The 15,648-nt window shown below is 39.4% G+C and overlaps 1 protein-coding gene across 7 annotated transcripts in view; it reads left to right on the plus strand.

Annotated features, from left to right (window-relative positions):
• LOC133156418 (zinc finger protein 469) overlaps positions 1–15,648 on the plus strand; it is a 153,864-nt gene that overhangs the window by 16,457 nt on the left and 121,759 nt on the right. For all 7 annotated transcript variants that reach the window (XR_009714863.1, XM_061282102.1, XM_061282100.1 and 4 more), the window contains exon 3: positions 13,882–13,935. The gene's annotated coding sequence lies outside the window, so the exon portion shown is untranslated. The remainder of the gene's footprint in view (positions 1–13,881; positions 13,936–15,648) is intronic.

Genomic DNA, 15,648 nt, shown 5'->3' on the forward strand with positions numbered 1-15,648 from the left:
TCTAAAATCAATTGTTTTCATAGACATCTGGAGTGTGATGATGCACATCTTATTAGCCCTGTTAAATGCAAAGTGAATGGATTTGTTTCATCTTATCACAGTTTACCTCGCTTGTGTACATATCGATTTATAGCACACAATAAGTGTGTTTTCTTCTGACCCCATTAGGCAAGGATGATGTGTTGCAGTCACTCAGTATTCACATTTACAGCTGCTTTGAAGGTCACCAGTGTACACTGGGTGTTGCTTGACCTTGACTGGGGTGTGTTAAACTACTCAGAGTTGTTGTTGACATATGAGACCAGAGGGAAGTTATGAAGGAGTGAGGTGAAAGGGAAAGCCTTAAAAGATGGACAACTGAATTTTGAGAAAGTTTTAAATCAAGAACTGTAAAAGAAGGTCTTGGTGGCCCAGGTCAGAATTAGCTTGAATAGGAGTCATCATTATTTAATGAATATTGGCAATGCAAAGACATAATTCATAGTTTCTTTTAGTACGCAAGGGACCCGCTTGGTCTCTGTTATACTCTTCTCAAGATGGAATTTGGCTGGAATTGGTTGCTCTTGAAGATCCAGTCATTCCATGGCTATCTGGGAGAATCCTGATGATGTTGACAGATTGCAGATGATTACAGCACAGCTAAAGTTAGTACGTCAGAATTGCAGACAGGCTCGTAAGCCCATTCTGAGTCTCATTGGACAAATCAAAGTCATTAAATGGTAACATTAGGATATAGTGTAGAATGTGGAGATGCATTCCGTTTTTATTTTCAAATATTTTAATTAAAAAAAAAAAAATCCTGCCATTGCACTCGAGATGAAATTATTCAGCATCAAGTTCATAAAGGATTCTTAAAGATGATTTGTTTATATACTTTGGGAAAAGTGTTACCCATCACCATTTTGAGAGTATTGATATTTCTATAAAATCCATTTTTATCAATTCCTTATCATTTTTACCCTTATTTGCTTTTGATACCCTTTCTGACTTAACTTTAAATGATATTGACTTTGTATAACACCTTGAAAAACATGTTCAAATAACCGGAATTGTCACGCTCGTATATAATTTAAAACCCCAAAACTGATTGAGAAAACCCAGACATTGCACAAAACTCAGAATCAGACGAATCAGGATGACGCTACTTCAAAGAAGATTTGCACAAAGCTATCCCCAGTTATTTTCTACTTCAAACAAAGTATTCAGCATTCAAGTTTACAGAAGAAGTTTTCCAAAATGAATGAGAGCAGTGACATTAATCTTGGTTGCATGGTTCTGTAACCATTGTGGCTTTGGCCGCAGAGAGAAATGTAGTCTTGCACTGACATCATTGTTAAGGACAATTAATTTGGAAGTGACAACAACCAAGTTTTGTTTCAAAAACAATCTGCAATGTTACCCACATGAAGCTCTAAATCTTAGCCACTGCTGCCAATTCTAAATTGTTGGTTGACACAAAACAGAGACAACCATTTAATTTCGCTCTTATGTGCAGAAAGGATTTATGCAGATGCTTCAAGTTGAATACAATTCAAAATTAAAACCAAATAAAATGTTAAAACCGGGATCTAAATCGGTTGTGATAGGCATTCAACTGAATATCTTCATCTTTTGACAAAATTCTATTGACATTTTGTTGTTTGAAACATGTGGAAAATATTACACATGCACATACAAACACTTTTCCTGATTTTGAACATCTGAGACAAGTTTGTCATAATATGTTAAATAGCAGAGGTATACATCATCCGTCTATGCTTGAGTTTCCGTCCCCAAACCACATGGGCCCCGCCTGTCCCTCTCGTCAGCGGGATCCAATCGGCGTTGAGAACATAATTTCCTCTTGGCCTAAATGTTTTTTGAGATACTCTAAATGCCCTTTTCACTATTCTGTCATTATTTTAGCTACCGTCTACTGAGAATTTATGGGGCTGATGTCATTTGACACCCATATTTTTAGCCACTCTTCATTCAGCTTTATTTTAGATGATGTAATGTAGAAATTCCCAGATTAAGACCACTGAATGTTTTCACTAAAAGATGTGCATGTTGTTGCCAACAGGTGTTAAAGTTGTGGAGACCACCGTATTTAAGAGGATTGTGCGCTTTATATTACTCTAATGGTTTTTGCACCATGGAAAATTTGGTGAGAGCCATGCAAGAGCAAAATGATGGTTGAAGAGCTCAAATTGGAAGTCTTCGTGGGATTAGCGCAGGGAAGCCAGCAGCCGCATAAAAGCCGTGTTTTGTTTGCCTTAACCCGCTCATGTCAGCCCTTAGATCAGGGGTGTCAAACCATTTTCATCGCGGGCCACTTTGCAGTTATGGCTTCCCTCAGAGGGCCGTTATGACGGTGCCATTGAATAAATGCTTCATCGTCTCATCGGATTATTGCATATACACAACAAATAGGTGGATGGATAGTTTTGGAAACAGCAATAAGAGTTTGTTCAATTACTGCTCAAATTACTGTAAAAGTGTAACAAAAAAATCAACAAAATAAAAAAACGTGAGTATTTATTTCACATGCCATTTTGAAATTTTGGTACAGATTTTAGCAAGGATAGTGGAAGTTTGACACTGTGTCTTAGATCATGCAGAAGCTCAACAAGCGCATCGGTCAAAAGTTGTGATACGTTTTTGCATCCCAAAACGACCTCTTATTCTATCCTGAACTTGGCTCACACTTTTTGCGTGCTAGTTTGCACCTGCCTTTTGACCACAAAATTAGTCATCCCAATTAATATCAAATTTGATAAATCACAGTGCACATGCTAAATGAAGCTATTTGCATAGACTCGTTCCAGGATCCACAAGATGAACGGCAATATTGCTGGTTTTGGCTGACATATCCTGGCTGCAACCGGTTAAGAAATCTTCTTGCACATCTGTTTGCGTGAGGACTCAAGTTTGCACCTGTTTTTGCATGTGTCAACCAATGGTAAATCAAACCCATTGTGTAACTCATTCTGTCAGAATATGTTACCATTAATTGACATGCCTTTCTCTCCAATTATCTTTACAGGGGAAAATGGGAGGAAACCAAAGTTGACATAATGTGAATTACTTGTTTCTGTTGGCTTTAGGCTTCACTTTGTTTTGGAAGAAGCCAAGCTAGTTTTGATAAGGACAACTACTGACCTTCAAAAAAAAAGTTTTGTCTGTCCCATTCACTACAAAAAAGGAGTTAGCACTTTTCATCAAGCAAATGGACAACACTTCGATCAACGCAAAACTCAACGGCACTCTTCCTTTTCCTTTGATTAAAAATCGAGCCATATCCTTCAAATTGTTGGTGGCTCCAGTTATTCACTATGCTACAGTTTCTTGCTGTTCCGACATCAAAACGGAAACATGTCCATTGAAGTTTGACAAACAAAAGCACGATTTGGATTTAAATATTGGAAAAACCCAGTGTAGTCGTTCCAGTGAAACAAATCAAATGTTATGATGAGACCATTTCCTACCAACCAACCTTTTCATTTCATGAATTTTTGTTGTGTTGAATTCATAACACATGTGCTTTTTGAAGTTCTAATAACTCAAAGTACATCAAATCAGGTGATCTGACTAATGTGCAGCAGATCGGTGTGATATGATTTACTGTCAGCATGTCGCCCCGCCATATCATATGGACACCTCCAAGTCTGTTCACTGAGAAAACAGCATCAGCGTCAGGAATCTTTATCCAGCACACATGTTCAGTATGTGGCTCATTACTTTTTACCTTCCTTTCTTTTCACTTTATGGAATGTTGCCCAAAAATAGCACCTTTCAAAGCTGCGCTAGTTTGATTTTAAAGTATTAAGTATGTGTGTACGTGTAGTGTTGATGTAAGCACATATTCTCAATAGTGTGTTCTGTCGCCTGTGTCAATAGACAGTAACATTGACATCAGCTACAGTAACAGCCTGCAGCAAAATGAAGAAAATCAGGACTTGTAAGTATCAAAGTCAGGGTGTGTTCTCATTTGGTTTGGACGATGTTCAGTTCATATCTGTCACAAAGGAAACACTTGCTTTATCTGTTGCAGAACCCCGACCCAGTCATTCCAAGTTTTATCTTCAAGTCACATGATATGGGATGTTGTTTTATTTTCAGACTCTTATATAACAGAGGGCATATGGAGTGAATCAATGTTCATTGTGCCTTACAGTATTAATTTAATTTTTTTTGACTTGCAATTTCACAGCAATTGTGAGTTGCAGTTTCTCTAGCATTGTCATCATTTTGTCATTGTTACGGGGGTCTCTCTGGGCCCCCTTCAGTGAAGTAAGCGCTTGCTTGGGTTGCCTACCCTGTTGTTGTGACCCATTACAACCCTTTCCATTACAAGGACAGTGATATTAATAATGATGGTTATTTTTCTCCATTGTTGATCAAGTACAATAAATGAGGTTGAATGTTACGGAGAAATGGTTGTCCCATTCTCACTGCACTTTCAACATATGCGTGTTGAGTGACTTTAAGGCATCTTCAGTATCACAGGAGCATCCATGAGACCAGCTGATGCATCAGACTTTGAAGATTTTGACATGCAATGCAATAACACGGCTTTTTCCTTGATGTTGCTATTCCAGTTCTGTTTGGAGTGTTGGGGTTCTGCACATGGAAGTGATTACCCTGGGGCACACAAGTGCTTTTCCATAGAGAGAAAGGGGCCTGGAGACCATCCATGTGTTTTACCTGGAGTCTAACTTGTCCCTGAAGTCCCCTGTATCCTCCGTGGAGAGGAAGGAACTGTTTCCATTTGCAGCTATGCATGAAGTGTGTGAAACCCAGAGGACCAAAGCAATCTATAGTCTTTGAAAAAAACCAAAACAAAACAAGATAATACGATACAAATAAGAACCATGTCGTACAGTACTGTTTTCTGTTTGTTTGTTCCACAAAGCCCAATTCCGATGAATTTGGAATTCATAATTTTCATTAATTTTCAAAATGAAGAATGTTAATATTATTATTACTTTTCTAAATAGTCGCTCATTTTGAACTCAATGGCTGCACTGTTCCAATATAAGACAGACCAGGGCCAACAAAAGACTGGAAAAACTGAGAAACAATCACAAAATGTCTATTTGGAATATTGGAGTGGCATGATTGGGTATAAAAGGAGCATGCCTGAAAGGTGAGGTTAGCCACTTTGTGAACCATCATGTGAGCAGATTGTTCAACAGATTAATTACATTTAGGGATTCCATCATCCATGGTGCAGAATATCAAAAGATTCAGAGAATCTGGAAAAAATCTTTGCACGTATGTGACAAGGCCAAAAAACAGCTTTGATGAACACTAATTTTAGTTAACACAGTTTGTCGCTTTGTATACAAATGCAAGTAAAAATTCCACCATGCCAAGTGAAAGTCAAATCTAAACCAACAACTCGGCTTCTCTGGACCTTAGCTCGGCTAAGATGGATAGCTGCAGAGGAAAAGTGTGGTGTGGTCTGACGAGTCCATACTTCAAATTGTTCCTGGAAGTCAATGACGTCGTGTCCTCCAGGCCAATGACGAAAAGGAGCATGCGCATTGATATCAGTGCAAACTTCTCAAGCCAGAATGTGTGAGTGTATAAGGGTATGTTAGTGCCAGTTTGTGGCTCATTCTCACATCTGCGAAGGCACCAGTAATGTTGAAAGGTACATGCAGGTTTTGGAGCAACATACGCTGCCATCTAAGCAAGCATTATTCTCATGGATGCCTCTGCTTATTTCAGCAGGACAATATTTTGCACATTTAACACATTTTGCATGTGTTACAACAGCGTAGCTTTGTAGTTAAAGAATGCAAGTACGAGAATGGCTTGCAAGCAGTCCAAACTTGTCTTCCATTGAAAATGTGGTTCAAATTATGATGCTACCGAAGTCAAATTCCTTGTTTGGCACGCTCAAACATGGCGAATAAAAAACTCTTGAATCTTGAATCTTAAAATAGCGACTGAAAATGTGCATCGAGCAAGAATGGGAATGAATTTCACATACAGACAATTACTGTCCTAATTCCCCGAACAATCGACGAGTGAAGGAAAGGTGATGGTGAACAAGTCCTTGTGGCAAAAGTAAGAAACACATATTTATTCTCTCACTGACTGCCAACAAGTAAGTCAAGACACAAGTGAACAAAAGAACAAAAGACAATTTTACGTAAGAAAGAACATACGCATCAACCCGCTGTCAATTATGCTTAATGGGTGAGAGGCCTGCTCCTAATGTCCGCCACACCCCTGTCCCAACTTTCTTTGGAGCATATTGCAGGCATCAAATTCAAAACAAGTTAATATTAAAAACAACAACAAAAGAAAATAGATTTGATCTATTTTATCTGACAACTATCTGCAAATTACTGTAATCGTTTTTTTATTTACATTGTGCGCAACGTCGCAAATCCATTCAGATTGAGATTTGTAAAGACATTACACCTAAATCCATTCCACGTGTTGCCACATTGGATTATTGTCCACCCTTTCCCCAGTTGGTACTTGACTATCTACATAGAGATTGCCAATTCAATTCTGCCTGGTTGTTGAAATTGGTGTACGGCTTCACTGAGCATGTAGTGAGCGAAGGGGAGCCAGAGAAAGCTCATCTGGACTCCATCAATGCTTGGTAAACCGAGCCTACATGGAGCTATTGAGCCAGACCTTGGCTCCTACACACCATCACAGAGAGTCAGACAATGGCTCCAGATTCAAAATGACGCACACATTGTCATTATCTCAAACCAAGTGCAAAAATGCAAATCTGTTCAAAGATAGCTCTAAACACTCTCAATGTTGGGCTTGTTGTAGCTGAAAACGTGAGTTGAATTAAAAAGATGTTTTGCTATTTGGATTCCCTTGAATATAAAATACTTTGTGAATATCTCATAAAACATTTTAATGTCTGCCGTCCATCTTTATTTGTTATCTTAACTCCTTTGGCCACATACAAAAGGGTGTTATTACGACTGTCTCTACGGGTCTAGTAGACAAATAATTATGAAAGTTTGTTTTATATTGACAGCTAGAGGTATGAGCTATGGACAGTTTTTTTTTATTTTATTCATTCAGATATGGACAGTTCTTTTTAATATCCTGATAACGATATACTGTGTATTCCAACATAGTATTTTTCTTTAAACTCAGAACCTTTCTGATACGTCACAGCACTGGTAGTGACAGTGTTCAGTTTTAACACATTACTGAGAATGACAACACTGAAAACTATCAAGATGAGCATGGTCAAACGTGATGAATTAAGAATTGAACTAAAAGGTCAGAGCCCACATAAAGGGAGCAACTAACTAATATTATCATTGTACCTCTCTGTGAACCTAAAACACGTCACCCATTTAAAATGCATTGCGTGTGCAAGTAATAGCGGTTTCCATAGTAGTATATGCAGTACGTCAGAAAAAAAAAAGGTCTTTCGCAAAGTGGCCACTTCAGTAATAGTCATCATTTACAGATGAATGACTCGTTACACCCTTATTGCAGAGCAAAATATTTCATTTAAAGGGAGCAGTAAATTGGAGCCATTTAAAATAATGTCTTGCTTCATCCCATTCACTCTACGTGCAAAGTGATAAGTGTCTGAAATCCACCCCATAATTTGGCCAACTAAATCATCTTAAGTGCGCCACAAGCTTCTGTACCTCACCACATTCCTGTGCCACCCAAAGTCCAAATTACTGTAAACGAAACCAAAGTCACACCATGGAAACAGAACAGTGTCAGTTTGGACAGGAAAACAGTTATTTCAACATGAATGAGTTTCTCTGATTCCAGAGAGGCTCTATTCCCGTTTCTCCATTCATTCATTCATTCATTTTATTTAATTTATTTTATTTATTTATTTCCTGACTTACTACTTACATATTTGCCACAAGTACTTTTAGCCAGTCATTTATTAGTGTGCCGCGATAGATTTCCTTGTGGCAGAAACGTCAATATGTACAGTAATAGTGACGGGCAAGACTATTAAATGCTCTTCCACTAGATGGCGGAAGGTACACTTAACTTGTTGCCGTTCATACAACAGAATAAGAACGTATAGTGTGAAACCTGAACCTGTTTATTTGAACATTATCGACAATATGTCATTAGTTCGGTAGACAAATGTAGAATATGTGCATGTGTCCACTTGATTTCATATTTTAATAATACCTGCCGTCTCCTTTTACATACCTGAGGGATATTTATCAGTCTGAAATTTCATTGTCTCTGCTCTCAGAAATAGCTGGGAGGCCCAGCAACAGTTTTTACCCAACATATAATGACCGTAAAACACCACAACAGGAGCACCCAATGTCTGGTATTATGTACAGATAAAAGTCACCACATATTTAAGTTGAAAATAATGTATTTTAGCAAGGCAGTTTGCGCAAACATCAGAACGGCATTGTCCATCCTATCGGGCAGCTGTTGCACTTTCTCTTATCGACCCACCTCTAATTCCACTTCCTTGGTCCAGGGTGAAGAGTAGAGGTGATGATGGGCCAGAGAGTTCACCACTAGGTATCTCTTACAGGTCTCACTTTGAATAGGGGTTTGTTCCCTGACATCTCAGTCTCTCATCACCACACCATCAATCCCCTACATCTGTGACCATCCCCCAGAGACAGGCCCCCATTTAGTCCCAGAACGGTTCATACTTCCCCACAGGTCCAGGTCTCTCATAGTGTGAAAGCATTCCGACAGCCCTAGATGATCTATTTATGGCAAACGTATTGAAATACCATGTGTACTGCCCAAGAGGATGAGACCATCCCCCTTCATATCCATAATGGAGGCCTTCTATTATGCTTTCATCCACACCGAGGTTCCCTGACCCAGTAAACGCCTGCAGGATCAAGGTCCCCTTTGGGAATAGAGGTGGATGTTATCATAGCAGTCCTGCCCAAGTGAAAGTATGCCAATTAGTATAGCTGGAAAATGTTGTTTTGCTAGTCGTCCCCACTAAACCCCTTTCCCGATTGCTGGTGATCCAGAAGCATGTGTGAATGTGTATACTGTATGTATTCCCGTTGCACGCACGCAGGTACGCATGCACGCACACACACACATACATTTTAAGTTTCAGACAGGTTTATTGGGTGTTTGCACTGGAGAATCAACATGAGCTTGGATGTCCATTTGTGTGTTTTTCCTGCTGTCTCCTGTGGGAAAAGCAGGTATATTAGACGCACATTTAGAATTTATTTTACTGACAGCCTGGGACATTGGGCTGGATTGTGACACGCACATTGCAATGTTCAGTCCAGAGAATTCAAACGACGGGCAAATTATGTCACACTTTAAAGAGCTCGTATGTAATCTGCGAATGTATGAATTAGCCTTTGCAGCTGTATCTGTTTTCCGTGTTTTAGGTTCCTAGTGTGCAGGCAGCGTATGTGAAAGGATGAAAGTTAGCCTGTTTTGATGTGTTTGTATCACTGCCAACTGGAGCTGGGCCAGATAAACACCCATTTGTAACAACTGCAGTCATTTTCACGCCACATGCTTTTTTGAGTGTTGTTTTTTTAATTACCCAGATTGTCCAGCCAACACTTAACTTGTCTTTCATTACAGTGACAATGACACAATACAGGAAGAAGCAAATCCAAAGTTTAATATTTAAGATAAAAACTAACCATATGCTTAATACATTATGGATTGAGTGGGTAAATATACAATGCTCTTTATACAGTAAATGGTTGCGTCAACAGCTTTATCCTTAATTGGCCATAGATTGCAAATGCGAATTTTAGGAGGCAGTGCAAAAGTGGAATAAAGTGCTTGGGGCCTAAATGGTGTGTGCAGTAAAACTAACACTGCTCATCACCTTCAGAACACCATCCTCACTAAGAAATGTGGAGGTGGCAACTTCATGCCGTGGGGATGCTTTTCTTCAACAGGGAAGTGGATGCTGGCCAATCCTGTAAGAAAACCTGATGGAGGTTGCAGAAGGCAGCTGATTCATCTTCCACTTCCAATGACCTGAAACGTATAAAGCCAGAGTTATGGCTTAGGGTGTAATGGAATGGTTTCGATCAGGGGTCTCAAACCCATAGCCCGCAGGACGAATGTGTCTTTTTGGGAGCACGTAGTACTTGTGTGACAATCTCTTTTCTGCCTTAAACTTCAATAAGTCCAAGTACAGGTCCAGACTTACTGATGAGCATCTTCAAGCCCTACTGAGGGTCTCAACTGCTTCCTTCCTCACGACAAATGTGGCTCCGTTATGCAAGAGGAAGCGTTGCCAGATCTCTAGGAATAAGTCATGTTCAGAACAATCTTAAAGTTGTGGTTTAATTTCGATAACAGGGGTGAAAAGGTTTTTATTCGAGCTTAAAAAAAAACAATGCGCCACAGCCTCACCCCAAACTCTACCTCGAGTGGGCCCCAGGTAAATTGAGTTTGAGACCTCTGGTTTAGATCAAATCAAAGACAATTCTCTTGTTAAGAGTGGGCATTCTTTAGTAAATTTACTTTGCCGGAATTGACTTGAATAATGAAGTGAATTTGTTTGTTTTGTGTGGCGATACAGTGTACAGTATAAACAGAGATTTTGTTTCTGTAAAACTTCCCATTTTCTCACATTCTCGTCCCCTCACACTGGTTTAAGATGATTGATTGGCGTGACAAGTTTTCAGATCTGTACAGTACCTCGCAGCACTTCCACTTTTAAACATTTGACAGTTCACAATGCACTGTAAATTTAGCCAACCACAAAGCCTAACCTCACACAATGCACTGAAACTGAAAAGCATTGTTTTTGACACAAGGCACGTTCTTTAACACTGGATCTTAAGCCAGTCTTACCGCAATACCAAATACTTGTACTTCCCTCTGGAATAGCGTACTGTACATTCCTGCATCTAATAGCCAAGCACACCCTGTCCTATAACAAAAATGATTTTCCACTATTTACTCTGACAGAACAGTCCTTGGATAACAACTGTTAAACACCTAAGCAATATGCAAATGGGATACAATGTGTCTTCAATCATACATTTTGGGATACGGTCACTTTCTAGGCTAAGATGTAATGAAAAATCACACAATATAGTGTTATTATTATTCTCATTACTATTTTCATATGATGTCATATAGCCACATACTGTTTATATTGCTTTGCCCGTTTCCATTCTGTATGTTTGAATGTATTTTGTGGCTATGTGAGAAAACCTTGGCTTGTGGTTTAACATTTAGCAAGCAGTTTAAGGATCTTCATCAAAATGCTGGAGACTGGAGTAAATTTTGCCGAAATGTTTTCCTTTCACTCTTCATCTGAGAGTAAGGAGAAGGTGGGAGCAAGTCTTTACTGTTTTGGCGTCTGACTGCATACTATCTTGAGGAAAACATGTGGAGATTGGTTGTATGAAACTGGATTCCTACTAATAAATCAGTGTCCATCACGGCTTCAACATGGCATTGTAATCAACTCCGTCTCGCATGCTCAATCTGCACTATTAGCACAACAGTCCACAGTCAATGAACATATTCCTTTGTTTTTCTTCTGGAAACCCAACCGCAGCGCAACATATACAGACTGCAATTACTAAGTTCTATTCAGTGACACAAGGTTTCACTTGACACGTTGCGTTTATATTAATCCAATAGTTGTCCGGTTCTGTGCTTCATCAAACATCAAAGCCTGTCAGATGTCAATTGTTGTAGCATGTTCATTTCCATACTTTCCACCTAACAGAGCCAGGATACACAGGCTAGATCAAACTTCCAGCCTCCACAGTTAAATGAATGTCATGTGGTATTCAGCAAGGGATCAGGAGGTGCCTTGTCACCCTTTTTGTCTTAACAAGTAAACAGCTATTTGTCTTTGAGTTTATAAAAAAAAAAAAAAAAAAGAAGCTGAAAACACATTAACATGTGGTGTATTTGTCTTTACCCATCGGGTTTCCAGCACGTACATTTTGTTATCATCGTATGCCAAACCCTTGACTGGAGTTCACGTTAGTAATGCTTTCTTTTTTTTCCATTTTCTTTTTGCATTTCACGTGCTGATGCAAAATGCAGCAATGTGGTGCTTATCAGCATGCAGCTGGCGTATGACTGGTTTATGCTGGTTTATCGTGGAGTCAATGGAAACTCTAGTGTCCGGGTAGAAGTTATGAAACGAAGCAGGGAAAAGACTGGCTACGTGTGGTTGTAATAAAAATTTGAAACCAGGAGCCGCACACTCGTCCATCTTGGCAGGGAATCTCCGACACTGGAGAGGAAGACTAACAGCAGCGGTGTAGCCAAGTAGTCTAAGCCCCAGTTCTTGCTTACCCCTGGAAACAGGTTTTCCACCCTTTATTAGATCTGATTTATAATATTTGTGAAGCACTGGGAAACACAGGTTCATGACACCATGCGTTCTTTGGCAAACAGAGAGTTGTGTCCATTCTCAAAGGGGTAATGAGCTAAAATGGCTCCAAACAGAATGCGGGGAGCGAAAAGGGGATGTGCGTGCCAACCTCTTGAGTTTATTTCTGTAACAGAACTGTCATGATCCAGTAAAAGACTGGAATGCTTTCAAATTGCGTATTTCATGCGCTCATTGTTCCAAGACTATGCACAGTGGTTTTGGAGGAGATGCAATCTTTCACACATATTCTCATCCCTAACTCTCAAGTCATTCCAAGTCTAAAGGGTAACGCACAGGCTCTGTCTGCTGCTTGGCTGGGTGTTTGGATGTTTTAATGCATTTGCACTTTGTACAGTATGTGAGTGAGTGATGATGCCCCAGAGTTGAAGTTTAGACACGTGCCCTAATACTAAGCACTTGATGCAGTTTGATTTGAAACGGAATGTGTGTGGCTGTTTGAACCTAAGGTTTCCCCGCAAAATTTGGATGCAGGAAGTGGCAGATACTGAATACTGAAAAAATGTTGTGCTTTAGTCACATACGGTATCTATGGGCTCTCACAGCATTCCATAAATTGTCCTATAAATGTTGAGCGTTGATCTAAGTTTTTTTTAAACTTGTTTAAATAACAATGTGAAGCAAAATAATACCTGACTAACCTGTCTGTGAAATGCTATCCAAGCATCGGAAGGACTTTCACTTAAGCTACTTAAAGCATTTTGGACGAGGACAAAACCAGGAAACTTTTTTGCTCATAGTTTTTTTTTTTTTTTTTTTTAAAAGCACCTCTTTAGCACCTATTTACTCATTTACTGCCATATAAATGTCATAGATCAATTTTAACAGTGAATGAGCTAAATGGTTTTAGGCAATTATCTGTATTTGATTGTGAATGGCATTTCAGCCAAGATGGTCGTGATACCTGTCAGAATGAATGTTTCTTGTCAGTCCTGTTGGGATTGCTCAATGTTAAATCAATAACTTATTCTTTTCAATAGGATTTATTGCACGACGACCTTTGTAGTCCAAGCTTAAATCTGTCCATTTATCTTGTCATCTCTCCCTATCTTCAAGCCCTCATCAAAGTCTTTCTCAGCGTTCCTCCAACCTTTGAACGACGCAGCATGTGATCTAAGATTTTTAAGATGACTTAAGGTCACATCATTGTCTGTGGCCGTTTCTAGAATCTGCTTTGTGCTTGTGCAGCAGCTTTTAATTAAAAACGTTCCGCTTCATTGGCTTGCAAAGTCAAAGACTAATGCTTGCTCTTTCGGTTGTTCTGACAAATCTCTTAATATATTTGATTTGCTCATTTGTTTGTTTTTCAATGATCTCAACTTTGGATTTCGCATAAGCAAAATGATTAGCTTAGTACTTCATATTACATATGTGCTTTGTTCTTTTTCATCTGAGAGGTAAAAAAAATAAATCTCCAATTTTACAGTGGAGCGAATGGGCACGGTAGATCTCTGTACATGTCCTGAAGATGACCCAGTGTATTGGCAGAGTCCTGCAACAGCTGCATAACATATTCTCTCTTTTCTTTCTTCCAGTTCCAGTTTTGACCTTCGACTCAACTGACTTGCCAAAGACCAAAAGACGCAGCGGTATGTTTCAAGTCCCTTTTCAAGAAAGTTGTTTGTGCTTTGGTATTAAATATTGAATCGCACCTAACAGGAAGCAGACATAGACTGACACGCATGCAAACACAGTCTGTCTGCTTGCCCCTACGGTATGGTTTTAATTTTAATCCATAGTTCCACTTCTCTCCACCTACCACACTGTGTGAATCGGATGCAGAGTTTTAATGGCTTTTCTGAGCTTTAATTACACACAAGATGTTTGTTTTCCCTATGCAGGATGTGGCAACTTGTGTGAATGGATGGTTTTATTGGTCTCAACTCGTACACAACTAGAGGTGAGCAGTCGGTGATCTGCTTTCAATGTGGCCGGCAAACACATTCGCCTGAGTAATACGAGGTGGAATCAATTAGAGATGTGAATTAACCCTGGAGGTTGCTCATTGATCCCTAGAGTTCTTTATCACGGTTCTGCTCTGGAAGTCTCTTTTTGGCAGCCTGAATGCATGCAGTGCCGCTCAAATGGGCTGTTGGACCCTCTGTTCTGTAAATCATCCCATGACTCAGAAGAACTACTAGTGCGTTGTATAAATCAATGAGAAAACTTGCTGAGTTTGGTTTGGTATCCACTCTAACTTCTTGATATCCCCCTGTTGGTGAATCCCTTCCAGCAGGAAACCCCGGAGGCTACTTTAGGACAGGTTGATGGAAGGAATTTGAAAGGAGGCCTATAAAAAAAAAAAAAAAACACAGACAGAATAGCACATAGAAGCAGACAGATACAGACGTAAAAACTTGTAGAGATATAGAGGAAAGAGAGCAGGTGAGAGGGAGTTGAGGAACGTTCCACCAAGTCAGACGAGGGGATATGAAAAATGACGGTTGCAAAAAGAGCATGAGAAATAAAAAAGGAGGTGTGGAAATTTGAATGGAGTGGAAACTGGGCTTGAGGCCACTCAGCAGTTCCTCCAGAGCCCTGCCAGAGCAATTAGCCATCAGGAGTTAAGAAAGTGAACTTAAAGAAAGTCCAGCAAGGGTTTGCTGGGATTTGGATGGTGTTTTAAGCCCTAATGTGGGAATGCTTTTGGATCCTTGGTCTTTTTTTATGGAAAAAGACAGAGTTTGTCTGTCTTTTAATGGGATCAAAGCAGCTCAGGTGAAGCATTCTACCCAAACACACACACACACAATAATAAATTCTTAATAATCTGGCGCGTATTTAGGGAAAACGCTTACTTTACTCATGTTTCCCTAATAAAAGCTTTTTTTACTTTTGAGAAAACTCTTGGACCTGTTAAATATTGAAGGTAAGTTGTTCGAGAAATATACATTTAACAAGCGGTGGTCTTTTCTGAGGCTGTGTGTTCAAAGTAACATGGCTGTATATGCGTTTAAATTACTCCATGTGTACTTTATATAACAATTAATTGCCTTCTTTTAAAGCTGTAATTACCCTTGATAGCCAGAACTGACTGTCATAATGGCTATGGTACGATTTTTGCGATTTGTAGTTTTATTTAATCAGAAAATGTAGTTTTTCATTGATGCATATTCATTTTTGCCCAATTATAACATGAAGGAATTAGAGTATTTGTGTAAGCACATTGACAAATCAATGGCCCACATTTGCGAGAGTATTTTGTATAGCACAGTCTGCCTTTCACTGGCTTGTGTAGCCCATTGGGGCAATTTAGCAATCAAGGGCGGAAGCACTCTCTCATAGTGGCCAGGCAGTAGCTC

The sequence above is a fragment of the Syngnathus typhle genome, linkage group LG7 (assembly GCF_033458585.1).
Source record: "Syngnathus typhle isolate RoL2023-S1 ecotype Sweden linkage group LG7, RoL_Styp_1.0, whole genome shotgun sequence".
NCBI classification, from domain to species: Eukaryota; Metazoa; Chordata; class Actinopteri; order Syngnathiformes; family Syngnathidae; genus Syngnathus; species Syngnathus typhle.